Source organism: Arvicanthis niloticus, chromosome 2, assembly GCF_011762505.2.
Source record: "Arvicanthis niloticus isolate mArvNil1 chromosome 2, mArvNil1.pat.X, whole genome shotgun sequence".
Taxonomy (NCBI): Eukaryota; Metazoa; Chordata; class Mammalia; order Rodentia; family Muridae; genus Arvicanthis; species Arvicanthis niloticus.
The window spans coordinates 133,119,712-133,137,912 of NC_047659.1; the positions used below are offsets into that span (position 1 = coordinate 133,119,712).

At 45.8% G+C, this 18,201-nt stretch overlaps 1 long non-coding RNA gene across 2 annotated transcripts in view; it reads right to left on the reverse strand.

Annotated features, from left to right (window-relative positions):
- Positions 1 to 5,732: 5,732 nt before the first annotated feature.
- LOC143441489 (uncharacterized) overlaps positions 5,733 to 18,201 on the reverse strand; it is a 47,296-nt gene continuing 34,827 nt past the window's right edge. Inside the window, exons 3-6 of one of the 2 annotated variants that reach the window (XR_013108961.1) lie at positions 16,463 to 16,758; positions 15,239 to 16,349; positions 12,858 to 13,005; positions 5,733 to 11,065 (exon numbers count right to left, since the gene is read on the reverse strand). This is a non-coding gene — a long non-coding RNA (uncharacterized LOC143441489). Of the gene's footprint in view, positions 11,066 to 12,857; positions 13,006 to 15,238; positions 16,759 to 18,201 lie in introns of both variants that reach the window. The other variant, XR_013108962.1, reaches the window with a different exon arrangement.

Below are 18,201 nucleotides of genomic sequence, written 5' to 3' on the forward strand. Positions count from 1 at the left end.
CCACATCCCAAAAGGAGGGTGGGTGGGAGGAGACCTAAACAATGGACCACGGGAAGAGGAGCAAATGCCCAGTGTGAGGAATGAAAACGTGTTGCTGCACCAGAAAGCAAAATAACACTAAGGGGATATCTTCAGTCTGATTGCCAAAGATTGGATTTCCCCCCTCCCCTCTTCATGTCCTCTCCCCTCCCCTCCCCTTCCCTTTCTTCCCCTCCCCTAACCTTACTCTCTTCTCTCCCTCCCTCCCTCATTTCTTTCTTCCTAGATATTCACTGTAGAGAAAGTGGTAAAGGGCACTTCCAAGCGCAGCTGGTAGTTCTACGAATTGGCACGGCTTTTCTGGAGGGCAATTTGGCAGACTATTAAAAAAAAAAAAAAAAACCACTGAAGACAAGCGCTCCATTTGATCCAGCAATTCTACTTCTAGGAACTTTTCCTAAGGAAATAATTAGAAGCAAGCACAACGATGAATAATAGCGGATTAACATTTACAGCGAGCTCGCGCCACACCGGGCAACACGTCAGCACGTTGCCCTTAACTCCTTCGGCCCTTAGAGCAACAAAGGGTGCAGCATGGACTGTCGCGTCTGCGTCTGTGCATGGAAACTGAGGCCACGGTGGTGAAAATTGCTAAATTCAGGTCTCTGACCAGTAACAGACTGGGACTTGAACCCTGGTCTCTTTAATCCCTACACGGGAAACCCTGTGCTCTAGATCAGTTTCTTGTCCTGCATTCTGGAAGACTGAACTAAAAAGATGCTGCACACAGTCTTGTTTAAAATAGCAGCCAGGGGCTGGAGAGATGGCTCAGTGGTTGAGAGCACTGACTACTCTTCCAGAGGTCCTGAGTTCAATTCTCAGCAACCACATGATGGCTCACAACCATCTGGAATGGGATCTGATGCCCTCTTCTGGTGTGTCTGAAAAGAGCAACAGTGTACTCATATACATTAAAATTAAAAAATAAAATAGCAGCCAATCAGAAATAAGAATGATGAGCAAGTTCTTCCCCCCACCTTTGCCCTATCTCCTGAATAAACCTCCCCCCGCCCTTGGAACCATGAAAAAAAAGAATGATGAGCAAGACCCAAGGGTGGTTAGATAAATGGTGTGCAAGCATATGATTAAAACTCAGGGTTTTGAAAAATAAGATTTGAGACTATGAATGTAACTCCATGGTAGAGTGCTTGCCTGGAGTTCGTGAGACCCTGGGTTCAATTCAATTCCCACCATTTTGAAATAAGATATCTATAAGGAATAAATGACATGTAGAAATATCCCTGAATTTATGAAGTAAAAGAATGATGTAAACCACCTGCATCCTATTCTAAGTTTTTGTGTGTATCTCTCTCTCTGTATTTGTGTGTGTGTGTGTGTGTGTGTGTGTGTGTGTGTGTGTGTGTGCTGCACATGTGTGTATGGGTGCCCACAGATACCAGAAGACAGGAACACCATCCTCCTCATTTTGAGACAGGGTCTCTCTTTGGCCTGGGACTCCCCAGGGAGGCTAGGTTTGCTGGCTGGGCAGCAAAGCCCCAGGGATCCACCTATCTCTGCTTGTTTGGGGTGGACTGTGGAGGTTACTGCAGAAAGGGTTCTGCATTCCCATGCTTACAAGGCAAATAGTTTACCAACTGAACCATCTCCCCATTTCCAGACCCAGCCTCATTTTCTCTTATTAAAGAATTACTTCTAATTATGTGTGGGTGTGTGCATCTGCATACAGATGTGTGCACATGAGTGTGGGTGCCGATGGATTCCCTTCAGCTAAACTTGTAGATACTTGTGGGCTACCTGAGCGGGTTCCTAGGGACTGAATTAAGGTCCCCCCAGAAGAATAGCAAGTGCACCTAACTGCTGAGACAGCTCTCCAGTTCCCACTCCCATTTTTTCTTTTCCTTTTCAAAACTTATTTATTTTATGTATATAACTAGGTCATCATTCTCTTCAGACACACCAGAAGAGGGCATTGGATCCCATTACAGATGGTTGTGAGCCACCATGTGGCTGCTGGGAATTGAACTCGAGACCTCTGGAAGAGCAGTCGGTGCTCTTAACTGCTGAACCCTCCCAGTGCCCTCTCTCCAGGCCCTCCCCCTCTCGTTTTTTCAATGCCTACATGTCACTTTTATGAAGTTCAAAAATTGGAATGCCCCCAATCCATGGGTGTCAAGGTCAGAGGAGGCAGGATGTGGACAAAAATGCTTCAATATAATCATCTCCAACTGGGCTGTTGTCACATGGCTGTCTATACAGTATTAATTAACCCAGTTTTATGATTATGTGTGCTTTATGTAGGTTTACATAATTTATATCTCCCTACAAGAAGTCACAGATGTATAGAGATATCCTGGAAGCAAAGTGCAAAACAGTGTCAGCCATGATGATTCCTAAGCCCAGTATACATTACATTACCTTCCATATACCAGTTGATAGTTCACTTTTGCTTTACAGTGGGCTGCACTGTTCTTAAAATTCTGGAAGGATCATGTTTGGTTCATAAAAACTGGGGTGGTGTTGGGGAGGTTTGCACATGAGAACCAGTTAATATCAGAACCCTGGAAGTGCCTAGGTCTGCCCAAGGTCTCCAGCATTGTGTGAACTAAATGCCAGGGTCAAAGCCTAGAGGAGAAAAAAAGGAGAGAAGGCCAGCTCTGGCTGGCTTGGTAGGGAAGGCTGTAGGCGAGGTCCTGGGGATCCTGAGATGGACAGAAAGTAGCACCCTTAACATAGATCCTTCCAACATTTAAGTAAATCCCACTGTGCAGATGCTCCGTGGAGCCACCCTGGCCAAAGACAACTCACTGCTCAGCTGCTGGTTGGATGGCTTGGTGTTCACTCGTGGTGACATCAGGCCTCCTGGGAGCCCTTGGCTGTCAGTCAGAGGGCTTTTTGAGGCAGTGAGCCATCTCTGCTTCTCTCTCTTATTTAAAGGGACAGTTTCTGCCTGAACGAGGGAGGCAGGCTTGGCTTAGTATGATGTTTGAGTCTGATTCCAGGGCAGTGGAGAAACCAGAGAGAGACAGGGAAGTTATGGTGAGTAATCCCTCGATCCTGGCATTTAACCGTAGCCCTGAAACACTGACAATGGAGGAGATAAAAATAAAGGATTTAGGAACAGCCAGGTGTCGTGAGTGACACATCTATAATCCCAGCACTCAAGAAGCTGAGACAGAATTGTGAGCTTGAGGCCCTGAGACACACAGGGAGACCCTACCTCCAAAAAGAACTAGGAAGCATGTTGAAAGCTTTGGTGGGGCTGAGATGTGTCTTGGCTGATATGCTGGCTGCACAGGCCCAAAGACTAAAACTCAGATCCCCACAATGCATGGAAGAGCTGGGTAGGTAGGACAGGGCACCCGAAATCCTGGGCAGCGACTAGGCATAGCTGGCAAATTAGCTAGACTCACCAATTCAGTAAGTTCCAGGTTCAGTAAGAAATCCTTCCTCGGTAAACCAAGGTGGAACACAGTCACAGAAGACACCCAGTATCAAACACTGGATTCCACATAAACGAGGTGACACACATACAAACACACAAGCATACACACATCATTCTCTTTCTTACACACACACACATACAGCTTTTGTAAGATTAAATATTAAATATGATTCAGTATAAAATGAGAAATCACAACTGTGAGGATGAACAGTTCTTTACATCCTTTTCTTCGTCCTTTTTTCTTTTTTCTTTTTTTCTTTCTTTTTTTTTTTTTTTTTTTTTTTTTTTTTTTTGGTTTTTCGAGACAGGGTTTCTCTGTGTAGTCTTGGCTGTCCTGGAACTCACTCTGTAGACCAGGCTGGCCTCAAACTCAGAAATCCGCCTGCCTCTGCCTCCCAAGTGCTGGGATTAAAGGCATACGCCACCACTGCCCGGCTCTTTACATCCTTTTCAAACATAATTTTTAATTTATGTGCATTTGAGTGTTCCTAAATGGCTGGCTGTGCACCATGTGCATGCAGTACCTACAGAGGCCAGCAGAGGGCATCAGATCCCCTGGAACTGCAGTTATGGATGAGCCACATAATGGTTATGAGCCACTATGTGGATGCTGGAAACCAAACCTGGGTTTGTTGAGCCATGTCTCCAACCCCTGTACATCTTCTTAAGCAATACCAATTTTAGAATCAAGTGTGTCAGATTCAGAAAAATGCATTCCCTAGCCTCTGCTGCCACCAGAGGTAGCTTATGATAGCATTCCTTCTAGGCTCTGCCCAACAGTTACCTGGCAACAGCCAGGTAGGCCTGGCTTGCTATAAAAGGGGATGTTTGGCCCCTCCTCTCTCTCTGCTCCTTCTCTCCCTGACTCTCTTATCTCCCTGACCCTCTTCTTCCTTTCTCCCCTTCCCCATCCACTCTCTCTACTCTCTCTGCTCCTGCCCCCCCATCTTTCTCTGTCTCTACTTCCTTCTCAACTCTCCTTCCCATACCCTAAATTCTATTCTATACTATACCCATTGTAAGGCTGGTACCTCAGGGGGAAGGGATGCCTCAGCATGGGCTGGTCAAGGCACCCCTCCCACCTCACCATACCTAGCTCTCCAAAACATATCCTGGTTAAAAAACAAAAACAAAACAAAACACTGGGCTGGAGAGATGGCTCAGCAGTTAAGAGCACCGACTGTTCTTCCAGAGGTCCTGGGTTCAATTCCCAGCAACCACATGGTGGCTCACAACCATCTGGAATGAGATCCGATGCCCTCTTCTGGTGTGTCTGAAGACAGCTACATTGTACTCATATACATTAAATAAATAAATAAATCTTAAAAACAACAAAAACCACAGCAGTCATGTTCAATGAGATTCAGACTAGGGATTTGTGGGAAGCCTTACTTTTCTGACATAATAGTTTTCTCATTCTTTCTTAGAAAAACAAGAGCATGGTGGCTGGAGTTAGAATGCTGGTTTTGCAATATGAGGAACACCACAGGAGAACTTCAAGGAACCCAACTGATATCCTTGAGGGCTAGAAACAGTGGCTGGGTGTGCTGGCTGGTTTTATATCAACTTGACGTGTGCTAAAGTCGCCTGAAAGGAAGGGAAGCTCAACTGAGGAAATGCCTCCATAGGATCTGGCTGTAGAGCATCCTCTTAATGATTGATTCGGGAAGGCCCAGCCCATTGTGGGTGGAGCCAGCCCTTTGCTGGTGGTCTTGGGTTCTATAAGAAAGCAGACTGAACAAGCCAAAAGGAGCAAGCCAGTAAGCAGCACCCCTCTGTGGCTTCTGCATCAGTTCCTGCCTCAAGGTTCCAGCCCTGCTTCAGTTCCTGTCCTGGCTTCCTTCAGTGACAGACTACTATGTTGTAGAGGTGTAAGCCAAATGCCCCCTTTCCTCCCCGACTTGCTTTTGGTCCTGGTGTTTCATCACAGCAATAGTAACCCTGACTATCACACTGTGGTTATCACACTGTGGTTATCTAACACACATTTTGTTAGCTGTTAATTTATGTCACTGGGTTCCTGGGCTTTCTACAACCCATGGCTAAAAGCAATATTTAACTGACTCACTCAGCCATGCAAAATGTTAATGTGTGTGGTGCAGACATAAAACTTTGCAAGCAAAATACCCATACACATAAAAAGGTAGATTAGATAGATAGATAGATAGATAGATACATACATACATACATACATACATACATACATACATACAGAATAGGAAGTTTGGGGACAAATGAAAAATTAAAGCAGTACCAATGTTTTATTTCAGATGGTCACCACCCAAAACTGAATTGTATGGTTTAGGGTGCATGAGGCCCTGGGTTCAATCTCCATGGCTAAGAGAAACAGAGAATGAGGAGAGGATGGAAGATCTGTTGTTAAAGCAATGTCAGCTGCAACCTGTTAATATAATCTTAAAGTATGCTTGAAGAGCTGAGAGCTTTGTGCTCGTGGAGGCCAGGTTTGGGTGTCTCCTTCCATGGCTCTCCACCTTATCATTCAGAGACACAAACTCTCACTGAACCCAGAACTGATTGATTGACGCATTCTAAAGATCTGCCTGTCTCCACCCACCCACACACTCTCATGCCCTCAGATCATGTCCCTGCCCAGCCCTGAAAATCCTAGCCAAGACTCCCAGCTAGGGTTATAGATGGCAAAAAACTATGCTGGTATCTTTGTTCCTATTATCTATCTATCTATCTATCTATCTATCTATCTATCATCAATCTATCTATTTATGGGTGGATATATATATATTTATGTATCGATCTATATGTCTATGTATCGGATAGATGGATGGATGGATGGATGGATGGATCTATCTATCTTTTTATGTGTGTATGAGTATTTTGCTTGCAAATTTTTATGTCTGCATGATACCCACAGAAGCCAGAAAAGGACACCAAATCCCCTGGAAAACAGAGTCAGAGGTGGTTGTGAGCTGCTGTGTGGGTGCTGGGACTCAAACCCAGGTCCTTTGGAAGAGCAGCCAGCGCTCTTAACTGCTGAGCCATCCCTCCAGCCAGACATCAGGCTTCTTGGCCTGGGTGCTGGGGATCCAAATTCAGGTCCTCACATTTGTGTGTTAAGCCCTTTAGTGACTGAGCCGTCTCCCCAGGGTCAGCTTCTTTGTTTGGTTTTGCTTCTAAACTCTAAAATTTTAAGCAAACGTGGATTTACAGAAAAGTTACAGAAACGGGTCCCAAAGTTCCCACTGGCCTTTCTCCCACTCCCTCTGACGTTAACAGCTTACATGAACACAGCACATTTGTAAAACTCAAAAGATGGACTTGGTGGCTGCAAGTCTATTATTAACTGTTCTACATATTTAATTCAGATTGTCTAATTTTTTCCCGATGATGTATTTTTTTTCTCTTCTAGGTCCTTAATTAGAACATCGCCCTATGTGTAGATGTCCCATCTCCTTGGTCTCCTCTGGCCTAGGAGCTTCTCAATTTTCTTGGCTTCCGGGCCTGACACTTTTGAAGAGTAGTGGTCAGATCCTCTCTATAGCGTCTCTAAGTTTAGCATGTCAGGCGTTTGGACTAAGACTGGGCAGGAGCCACAGGCTGCCCTCATCACATGATAAGGGACAATGCATGGTGCCCACCGAGATCTTCCCTGGCCACATTTTTGTTCTCTAATCTTTCTGCTTTTCCATGTTGCTTACCCATGAGTCCATGAAAAGAGTGAGTCTGGAGAATTCCACCAAGGTGGAGGCTCAGGTTTTTTTTTTTTTTTTTTTTTTTTTTTTTTTTTAGAGAGGGAATTGGTGCTCTGGGTTTGGCTGGAGGAAGAAAGGGGAGATGAGTCTAGCTGTGACATCAATGTTTAATCGGTCTGGAGACTGGCCAGGCTGAGCTGGCGAGAACTTTGAGGACTACGTGGCAGCTGGCAGAATGGAGACCTAGGGCCTTCTGGAGATGTTTCTAACACCACATTATTTTCTTCTTAACTTAACTCTCTGGGTGAGGGTAGGGGCTACCTGCTACTTTTTGGCTATAGCTGATTCTACTGCAGGGGTGAGTCGAGTGGGCCAGACATGGAAAAGCACAGCCTCTGTTGCAGGTGCCTCTCCTTATTTGCTGTGTCTACACGGTTCTGCTAGATAATTATGGAGACCTGTTAGGAGCCACGGTTAGCGGTGACAACATTCGCCATTACAAGATGGCGCGGGCATCCTGTGCTCCCACAAGTAAACAACTAACTGCGCAGGTGCAAAAGGCAAAAGTGCACCAAAGTCACTGCCCATCCCGGGGCGTAATATGGGGTGATGAGTGAACAGCCAATCAGAAGTGAACACGCCACTCTAGGGTATATATAGCAGTGCCTTTCCCGGGCTTGGGGTCTTTCCACTTCTGCTGATACAAGAATAAAGCCTCGCTGTAGTAACTACCCGAACACTGCCTCACGTGTCTCTTTCGCGGGCAAAGGGGACACGGAAGAGGCCCGGAATAGAGACCCTTGCTTTTTCATAGGGTAACAGACTCAGAAAAGTCAACGATTTGCCCCAAATCAGATATATTTTAACAATTGGAGACCCATTAGGCCATGCGCTGGGAGGTGCAGCAAAGTCAGTTTGGATTCAGATATCTGTAACGTCAAACCTGTGCTGTTGCTTTCCCACACCACACCACATGCTTCCTAGAAAAGTCCATGAGGGGTGTGGGAATCCAGCCATGGGCTTGCTCTGGACTATTCTCCAGCTGGAAGAGTCTTTGGGTTCTTTATACTCTCTTGGCTTCTTCACAGACCCATTGCCTGTTATGAATCCCTGGATTAGCACGACCCTCCCACTGAAGCTACAACCTTCTGAGACCAAGAGCCCCAGGGAGCTGGAAAAGTTTTCAGTGGCTCTTCTTAGCAGGACACCACTATGCAGGGAGAAACCAAGAAAGCAAGGATGGGCCATTGAGATGGCTCAGTATGTCAAAGTAATTGCTATGTAAGACTGATGACCCAATTCCTGAACTCACTATGGAAGGAGAGAAGTGACTTGTAAAAGTTGCCCTCTGGGGCTAAAGAGATGGCTCAGTGATTAAGAGCACTGACTGTTCTTCTGGAGGTCCTGAGTTCAATTCCCAGCCACCACATGGTGGCTCATAACCCTCTGTAATGGGATCTGATGCCCTCTTCTGGTGTACATGAAGATAGGGCACTCATATACATAAAATAAATAAATAAATGCATCTTTTTAAACAAAAGCTGTCCTCTGACCTCCATGTGTTCCTGCACTTACGTGCAGTAATAATAAGACATTAGTAATAATAAGTAAAATAAAGAAAAAAATAGATGGGTGGAGAGAAAGATAGACACAGAGATAGATAACACTCGAACTTCAGATTTCTCCTTCTCTTTGCCCAAAATCCTGATCACATTTTGCCTCTGTAAGGATGGATCTTAGCTAAAGAGACAGCCTTACTTTTTGAAGCTACTTCAAGTTTGGTGTCTAATCCAGGGATTCATAATAGGTGATGGGTCTGTGAAGAGGCCAACATATCCTAATGGACACTTCCTGCTCACTCCAGTTTCTCTCCTCCCAGAATGCCACGATTCCTGTGGTCTTCTCCTGTCTGGGCCTCCAGATCTGTCTCATGAGCATGGCCTCTGGAGTAAAAACAATCCGAGGGATTGGAGCCCAGTCCAGCTACACGGCCTTGGACAAAGACTTCCGCTCTATCTGATAAATGCAGATGATCTGATTACTGCAGGAAAGATGCACCTATGAGGCAAGATAAGTGCAGCGGCGTAGACCAAAATTAGCTGAGCATTCGCTGTGTGGTAGCCATGGCTAATGTTCAACTCTCTTTGCCAAGCGCCTGCAATTCACTTGCTTCTCAATTCCATGAGCCCTCTGGTAGCTGAGGCCATTCTTTGACCCACATGATCATATCCCACTGGAAGCTTCTAGAGAAGTCTCTCTGGTGCTAGGCTCCATCTCAGCCTCTTGCGTGTCGTCAAGGACTACAATTGTATGGTCCGTGCCGAGCTGTATGCTGGTAAATATTTATCAGAGATGGCATCCTTGTGCAGTGATTTCTTGAGTGATTTCTCAATAAACATGAGACAGGACATTCCTTTGCCCATTGCTGTGACAGAATACACAGAAGCAACTTGAAGGAAGAAGGGTTTGTTCTACTTGGAGCCTGAGGGTTCAGCCCATCATGGCAGAGAAGGCATGGCAGCAGGAACATGAAGCGGCAGCTGGTCACGTTGAGTCCTCAGCCAGGAGAGGAATATCAACAGAGATAATGCTGGCGCTCGACTCACTTTCTCCCTTTTATTCAGTCTGGGTCCCCGGCCCAAAGGTTGATGCCCACATTTAGGAGAGGTCTTTCCACCTCAGCTCACTTAATCTAGAAATTCCCTCACAGACATGTGAGAAGGTTTGTCGCCTGGATGAATGTAGGGCCTGTTCAGTTGGTGATCAATATTAATTAACCAGCACAGGGAGGAGAAAAGCAGCAAAGGACAAAACAGAAAACGGGATTTAAAAAAAGAACTCCTGGTCCAGCTGAGTCCCACAAAGGGCACTACGGCATGTCCACTCACCTTCATGGGGTTGTACAGGCATGACTCAAGGGAGAGGTGAGGGTAGGGGTTAGTGGAGACACCTCTCAGCCCCTACCTAGTCAGGGTGCCAGAGGCCTTTGGAGACAGGAATTTGTATTAGTTGGGTTCTCCAGAGTCACAGAACTTATGGAATGTCTCTTAATATTGAGGGAATTTACTGTGATGACTCACGGTCTGGAGTCCAACTCCCCAACAACGGGCAGCTGTGAACGGGAAGTCCAAGGACCTAGTAGTGGCTCAGTCCCACGAGGCTGGTTGTTTCAGCTGGTCTCCTGTAGAAGTAGATTCCAACAGACATGCTGGCAAGTAAGTGCAAGGAAAAAAGAAAGAATCTTCCTTCTTCCAATGTCCTTATGTAGGTCTCCAGCAGAAGGTGTGGCCCAGATTAAAGGTGTGTACCACCACACCTGGATCTAGGACTGGCTTTGTCCCAGGCTGACCTTGAACTCAGAGATCTTACCTCAGTCTCTTGGGACTAAAGGTGTGTACTACCTTGCCAGGGCCTAAACTTTTCGTGGCCACTATGCCTCAAGATCTCCATGCCAAGATCCAGGTCAGAAATTTGTGTCTTCCAATCTCAAGATCAGGATCACAGGTGAGCCCTCAAATCTGGATTGTAGTTCATTGCAGATATAGTGAAGCTGACAGCCAGGAAGAGCCATTACAGAGTCACCAGAAAGTTCCACTGGCTGAAGGAAATCCTGAGAAGGAAATAGCAGGAACCTCTGAGTGTGACAGAAGCTGGGGGCTGAGCAGCCTGTGTGGGGAAGGCCATATGGCCAAGGCCTTGGTGTGAATCATTCTCTGATGGCCACCACTCTGACGATCATTTTCATGGAAAAGTGATAAGACAGAGATGTGCTGAGATTGGTGCTGCCACGGTGGAGGGAGTGTGTGGCACTGTGGGGGCGGTGCTGATGACAGTGACTACGACAACGACCGTGGCTGCGAGCTGTTCCTGGTGGGAGTAAAGGTCACCAGTGCCCACGCCCCTGTTTCTTCAAGGTTTCTTTCTTTCTCTCATGCTCTGTGTTTCTTCAGTTACCCTGGAAATTAGAATGACAACATTTCGTCTTGTCAAGCCACGCAGACAAAAACAGGATGGAAAGACTGGAAATGCAGTCATTCTGCCTGTGCAGACCTGCTGTGTGTATAGTTAAAAAACAAAACAAAACAAAACAATGCACACGTTCCTGGGGCTGTCATTTATTCTGTTTGCTACCGTGTGTCATTGTTTACTTTGAGCTAGAGGGGCGTGGTGACTTCTGGCTCCCTGACATGTCAAACCTAGGAGTAGAATTTAACATGCCAACATTGTACAGGAAGCCCTGTAGTTGCTGACATGCATCTCCTCAGCACCCCCCAACACACACACACACACACACACACACACACACACACACACACACACACACACGACACCAAACTATGGGTCTAGCTTGGGAGTATGAAAGCTGAAGCCTATCCCTGTGGGTCGGCAGGTCAGCTGGCAGGCTGTGCTTACAGTGTAGGCTGCTGTGTCCCTCTTGGTGTGTGACAGGGTCTCTGATCCCTTCCTTTCTCCTTTGCAAGGTGAGGCAGCAAAGCAGGGGTTATGCTCACTGATGCTTTAAGAACTTGCCACTTACAGATGTGATCAAACAGCTCTCTACCCGGGAGCTATACTGAGGCACCTGTAAAGTTCATTTGCCCATTGGGTATCAGTGGATCAGTGGGGAACTGGACACTACAAACGGGGGAAGCGCGCGAAATCCCTGCCCTCCCAAGGAGAGTCACATGCTAGTAGGTTTTAGATATGGCACATTCTGATTATAAAGGGAGAAACTGAGGCCTAACGAACCTGATCAAAAGCAAGGAGCAGAGGTCAGAGTTAACAGTGTAACTGGCTTCAGCCTCATTCCAAAAGCCCCACGTGACAACAGTTTCATACTGGGCGTGTCTGCCTGCCTGCCTGCCTGCCTGCCTGTCCGTCTGTCTGTTTGCTTGTTTTGTCACCCCACCACCTCCCTCCATTCTTCTGGTACCAGAGTAATTAGCTGCTTTCAGAAAACCACCCTCCACAACGCCATCTCGAAATGCCAGCTGGGCATGCCGCCTTCCTTCATTGAGCCTGCACTGTTTGACACTCTTCCTATTTCTGAGATTTCTCGGAACTGGGGCTTCTGGTATGCCTAGCTTTGCTTACGGTTCTGTGTACTAGCCTATGACTCTTCTGTAAGGCAGTATTTTCCTTCAGTTCCGCAGACCCCCGCTTCCGTTGCACGTAATCTGATACCCGGGCCATGGGAGTCATGCGCCCTCCAAGCTTCCGTGTGGACCCGCACTGGCTTCTCACCTCCTCAGTCCCAGCACCCACCTCATGGAAAGAAGGAGGAGGGAGACCCCATTTAGCTGACTGAGCCGGGCTTTGCCAACACCCCTGCTCTCTATCCCCTTCTTCAGACTAGGACCTTCCATGAAATGCTTCTCAGCTCTTCACGAGGACCTCAAACACCCAGTGCTGCCCACTAAGCAGAAGGGGTGCAGAGTTTGTCCTGTAGTTGAGCTGCCCTACAAACACGCATGTGCAGCCCCTACTGCTCTGCTTGGCCGGGAGGGTGCTAATTACTGCACTCTTTCAGGAAGCTCAGCCACGACAGGTGATAGCTCAGCAAGTTCAGGATCAGCCAGCCCCTCCTCCCTCGTATCTATTTTTGGGTCACCACAGGTACTTATTAATACCACATGCCAGGACTATAGGTCAGAAAAGAGACATTTCTTAGATAATAATACATCTAGTCAGGATTGCAGTGAGAGGCATGGAACAGAAATCCAACCAAGGAATTTTCCTTTTCTTACCTGACAAGGCAATCTGGGCTGGCACAGGGGCTGAAAAAAAAGTCCCGTGAGACAAAAGTTTCCTCCTGTTCTGCTGTCCTCAGTCCTTAGGAGCCGGGCTCCCATCCTCACAGTCACAAGATGGCTGGCCCACTTCCAGAAATCTTACCTATACTCCAAGCAGAAATAAGAGCAAGCAAAAGGGGGAAGGAAAATGGCCTGTGCTGGCTGAGTGTGTGTGTGTGTGTGTGTGTGTGTGTGTGTGTGTGTGTCTGTGTGTAGTATGTGTATCTGTGTAAGGAAAACTGGAGATTCCCAGAGAGCCCTATCACAGTCCCACCTACATCTTGTTATGCTATGAGGGTCTCTCAGCTCTAGCCTCCTGGAAGGAAAGAACTCAGTCAAGACAGGTAGTTTGAGCAGCAGTTTACCAAACCAAACACCCAAAGAGAGACTGGAGTGGGCTGCCCCAGGTAGTGAGAAGCTCTGGGGTTTCTGCTCTGTGCATTATAAGGAAGTTTTTATGAATATTTATGAGGTGGACGGTAGACTTACAGGACAAGGCAAACATTTTGCTGTCCCAGATTGTGGTGCATTCACTTAGGATCAACAGTCTCACGGATGAACGACAGAGTAAATTTTATTAACCTACACTGTGCGTATGGAGCCTCCATATTTCTGTTTTTAAAAAAAAAAAAAAAAAAAAAAAAAAAAAAAAAAGGATTTAATTAAGTTTGAACAGCATGGAACTCTCCACGGCTTCTAGATCTGTCTGGTCATCTGAACTGAAAAAGAAGTTTGTTCAAAATGCTGCACTCCACACCCAGGACCTAACAGTGAATGTTCTGGTTCCTGTGGCCTGAGGAAGAGACCTTAATGCTTTCTAAGTTTTCGGTGTGCCTGTACATCAGATTCACAGCTCCCTGTCTCCTAAGCCCGAGCTGTAAGGCATGGGCTTCCAATGCTGACAGAAACTTGAAAGCCAATGTTGAGGGCCAGGAACAGTGGAATACATCATTAAGCCCAGCACTTAGGAGGCAAAGGCAAACAGATCTCCGTGAATTAAAGGCCAGCCTAGTCTACATAGTGAGCCCCAGGCCAGCTAGAGCTATACAGTGAGACTTTGTCTAAAAGAAAGAGGAGGGGAAGGGAGGAAGAGGAAGAGAAGGAAGGCCAATGATCGAATTTGTTCACCAGAGATTCTGATGAATTAGATCAGGGCTTAGATAGACATTATATTTTTAATTTCTATTATACTTTTCAACTCCAGTTTTTAAAGCAAAGAGTGACCATTTTTAAGTGTTTGTGTGTGTGTGTGTGTGTGTGTGTGTGTGTGTGTGTGACCACGACAGCCAGCAGAGCAATGAACTGTGGGAGGCAAGAAGGTATTTCGGTTCAAGCTGACTCAGTAGCCGCTGCTGGTTCAAACTTCAAGAGTCTGACCCCAAGTAGTTTATTTTAGGCATATTTGAGCACAGCACAATTTGGCGAGAATTTTTCCGGTGATAATTAACTCAATCCCACGTGCACAACAAAGCTTTTAGACATGAGAGCATCAGAAGTCTTTTTGAAGTTCATGTGGCATCTTTTATACAGATAGGTTCTATACATTAGCTGAGAAAGACAAGTAAGGGTCTGGGGGAGGACGTGGTGCTACACAGATAGCACAGGGTTCACCAGGCTATTAGCCATGTCCACTTCCAGACTTTTGGGTGGAAAACAGGCTATGCATCTCTCCCTTTAAAGAGACAACCCTGTGTATTTAACATTCCTGGTTCCCCTGGGGCTTATATGTGAGCACAAGGACCTACGTACCTCCTACATACAGATGCATGTCTGAGTGTGCCATGCCATACATGTGGAGGTCAGAGGACAACTCTGAGGAGTTAGTTCTCTCGTTCCCCTATGTAGGCTCCCAGTTACCAAATTCAGGTTGTCATTCTTGGTAGCAAGCACCCTTACCCACTAAGCCCTGACTGGCCCCTCAGCTCCAGGCTTTCTGCATAATTCTATATACTGTTTTATTTCTGTTATCCCTTTGAGCACATTTAAGATAGTTCTTTTTTTTTTCCTCTTGGTTTTTCGAGACGGGATTTCTGTGTAGCCTTGGATGTTCTGAACACTCTCTGTAGACCAGGCTGGCCTCAAACTCAGAAATCTTCCTCCCTCTGCGTCCCAGGTGCTGGGGTTAACGGAGTGTGCCACCATGCCTAGCTTAAGAGAGTTGGCTTGAAGTCTTTGGTGACTAGCTTCTGTTACTTCATTTAGTTCTGTGGAGGTTCTTGTTCTGTTTCCTTGTATGCCTGGTGATCTTAAAGACATGTGTGTGTGTATGCATGTATGTCCTTCTGTTAAAAACTGTACAATTGGGGCTGGCAAGATTTCTCAGTGGTTAAAGGTACCTGCCTTGGAGACCTGATTTGGATCACAGGACCCGCATGGTGGAGGAAAGAATCTGAACTTGCAGGTTGTCCTCTGACTTCCGCATATGCTGGGGTAGATGCACGCGCATCAGCCTACAAACACAAAATGAGTTAACAACTAAGAAAAAATTGAAACGGGACATTTGACTGTGATAGTGTAGTGACTGGAAAATCGGGTCCTGCTCCTTCATCAGTTTGTCATTTGATTACGGAAGCAGCAGCCATGCTTGTTTAGTGATTCTTATAAGTAATTCAGAAAAAAATCTTTTTAAAATATTCCTAGGGCCAGGCATGATGTGCATGCTGGTAATTCCAGACCTAGGGAAGTTGGGGGGAAAGGATCTGGAGTTAGAGGTCATTGCAAGCTAGGCAGTGAGTTCCAGGGAACTAGTTTCAGAGAGAGAGGGAGAGAGAGAGAGAGAGAAAGAGAGAGAGAGAGAAAGAGAGAGAGAGAGAGAGAGAGAGAGAGAGAGAGAGAGAGAACTGTATTCAGTTTCCCTTGGCTTTTGTTCAACCAAAGTTTTTACAGAGGCAAACAAGAAATCCAAGATGACAAAACACACCTCCCTTGGTCTTCGCAGACAGGCCTATGTTGACACTCTCCTTCAACGCTAAACTGGGCTATTCAGAACTCTGTCTCAGTCTTTGCTTCCATGGCGGGAAAGGGCTGCTTCTTTTAAGTTGTGCTTTCTTGATTTGTCATCCACTTGGGTACCGTGACCGTGTGAACCTTTAACAGTTTTCTCCAGTTCTGACAAAGCTGGTTCTGATGTTTCTGTCAGGGAGTGTGAGAGCCACTTGCTCCTATAGACATGGGCCGCCCGTGTGAAGCATCCTTGTCCCTGTCATGGGTAGCGAGATTGGTGCCTGCTGCCGTGGGAACGTAATTCTATGATGGTCAGTAAGACTTTCGGGGCCTGGAGGTGAATTAAGTCCTGGGTCTGACCCCACGGAGTCTGGTTTTGGCCTCCCATTAGAATCTTCACACTTTCCTCCAGTCCCTGTAAGATGGGCAGGGTGATTGGTCACACTTAGTGTGGATAGCTCTCCTTCCTCTGGCCGGCTGTACATGTGGGCATCATGGAGACACCTAGTGGCAAGTGAAAAGATTGGTCAATGGCTCCCATAAAACACAAAAAAGGCAAGAATCCAGAAGGCACTGGATTGCTGCCTCTGATGGGGACAGTTCAGTTGAAGTCGGACCTTAATGTATGGACTGGGTGTACTTCTGCTGTAAATTCTCTACGGAGTTACTGCTGGCTTACAGGTAAATACAACGAAGAGGAGGCTGCTGCTCCTGGCTGCGTGGCAGGGTTTGCCACTCCCAGAGATGACATCCTTAAAGATGAAGTTCTTCTGGGAGAGTTCTCCTTCTCTTACCATGTTCGATCACAGATGGGCTTAAGTCATCTCTCTCTCATTTCTCTTTTCTGTGCATTGAGAACCATCATCATCATCATCACATCATCACCATCATCATCATCATCTTGCTTGAGTTCCTAGTATTCATTTGAAAGGTCAGCACAATGTATTGATTAATCACAAAATTAAAAAATAATCACGACTCAATTAAATAAAGCACTCTACCATATAAAAAAATTAATTACAACAAACATATAGTCTAGGAGCTGAGAAGATGACTCAGCGGATACGAATGTTTGTTGAGCAAGCATGAGGACCTGAGATCTAGCCCAGCACCCAGGTTAATGGCTAAGAATGATCACATATATCTGCCGCCCTCACGCTCTGCTGGAGTTGGGTAGAGACCGGAGGATTGCTGGGAGCTTGCTGACTTTCAGCCTAGCTACAAACCTAAGGAGAGACTCCATCTCAAGAGAATAATACAGGGGGTCATAGAGAAGGACACCTGATGTCCTCCTCTGGCTTACATATATGTATGTGCATAGTCACATACAGACCTTCACCACCTGTAACTACAGCACACACACAATAAAAAGAAGTACATGTTTGACCCCGTTTGTTTAAAGCTATATATGCACATATCCTAATACATATATGTTTGTCTATGTAAAGGCTTATATGTGCGTGTGTATTTATTTATTTAAGCACGGAATGAAGCCCACCACACTAGCAATGAGATCATGGGTGACTGTTGTCCCTTTTGCATTTCTCTAACTGGTCCATGACGCATATGTATTCTGCACATATGTATTTGACTAAAGAAATTTGAGTGTGGACACCAAGGGGTCTTATTGAGTATGTCTGCTCATCTGCTCATCTTTCCTCTCTCCAAATATCCTATGGAAACTAAGAAAAGCATTTCAAAGTTTTAATGAAGGACTTTAAAATAATAGTAACTGCATCTTGGGATTAAGAAGTTTATAATCTGCCGTGTGGCAAGTGTGTGTGTGTCTGTGTGTGTGTGTGTGTGTGTGTATGTGTGTGTATGTGTTTGTATGTGTGTGTATATGTGTGTATGTGTGTGCATGTGTTTGTATGTATGTGTGTGTATGTGTGTGTGTGAGTATGTTGTGTATGTGTGTATGTATGTATGTGTGTGTGTTTGTGTGTATGTGTGTGTGTTTGTGTGTATATGTGTGTGTATGTGTATATGTGTGTGTGTATATGTGTGTGTGTATATGTGTGTGTTTGTGTGTGTGTATATGTGTGTGTGTGTATGTATGTGTGTGTTTGTGTGTATGTGTGTGTATATGTGTGTGTGTTTGTGTGTGTTTCTATGTGTGTGTGTGAGTATGTTGTGTATGTGTGTATGTATGTATGTATGTATGTGTGTATATGTGTGTGTGTTTGTGTGTATATGTGTGTGTGTGTTTGTGTGTGTATGTGTGTGTGTTCATCATTATCCTTTGTGCTCCCCATCCATGGACAGCTCTAAAAAGAATGTTACCACAGATGATTTTTGACCATTTTACAAAAAATACATTATTGCTGGTTGGTGGTGATACAAACCTTACCCCAGC